The sequence below is a fragment of the Seriola lalandi genome, unplaced genomic scaffold (assembly GCF_002814215.2).
Source record: "Seriola lalandi dorsalis isolate HSWRI2012SDOR001 ecotype SW California unplaced genomic scaffold, Sedor1 jcf7180002054887, whole genome shotgun sequence".
Lineage (NCBI taxonomy): Eukaryota > Metazoa > Chordata > Actinopteri > Carangiformes > Carangidae > Seriola > Seriola lalandi.
Genome location: NW_019525439.1, coordinates 638,138 through 639,019, shown reverse-complemented (window position 1 = coordinate 639,019; position 882 = coordinate 638,138).

The window sequence follows — 882 nt, the reverse complement described above, 5'->3', positions numbered from 1 at the left end:
AAGCGCAATTATGATGTTAATGATGTTATCGACCCGTTAGTTACTACAGGCCATGACCCGACCTGTGTCACTTCACCTCGTCAGTTTAATAAATAGTTTCTACCAATTTGAATTTGGTTCACTGAGAACCACATCGTTTGTAACACATATAATATAATAATCATCATCATCGTCATCATTATCCTCATCATCATCTTTAATTGTGGAGCATTTGAGTTTCAAGGTGCTTCACACAGATCAGTAAGTAAAAGAAAACACAAGATCAGGTTAAGTCATTCTACAACTGAGAGCAAAATAAACCAAAACCATAAGATAAAAAGGTAAGAAAAATCAATTCAGAAAAAGAAATGATTAAATGGGGATTTCAACTGAACACAACTAAAAATGAAATTTTAGAAAAGTAGAAATTAAGAAAAAAAGAAAAAAGTCAGGATAGGCTCTCTGAGAAATGCATGTGTTACAGTAAGAAAGGTTTAATGTGATCGCTAAAAGCCCGTGCAGTTTTGAGTTAATCAATAGATGTTTTGCAATAATCAAGGCATGTAGAAATAAAAGCTTGTAAAATGGTCTCTGTATCTTTAAGGATAAGGAAAGATCATATTTTTGAAATATTTTACAAATGATAAAATCATGACTGAACCAATTTTGTGGTTTGCTGCTCAAAACTAGAAACTAAATAGAATAAAACACCACAGCCTCTTTCAACAGATTTGACCTGTTCCAGCAGAGATCCAGCAGATGGCAGAATTTGAGGTACACTTTTTTTAAGATAAACACAAAGCTTGTGCTACAGAAAATGGACCCAGTGAATAGCTCCCTAAGCTTAACATGTCCTATGATAACTATTAATTTAGCTGTACAGACTAATGAGCAGTGATAACT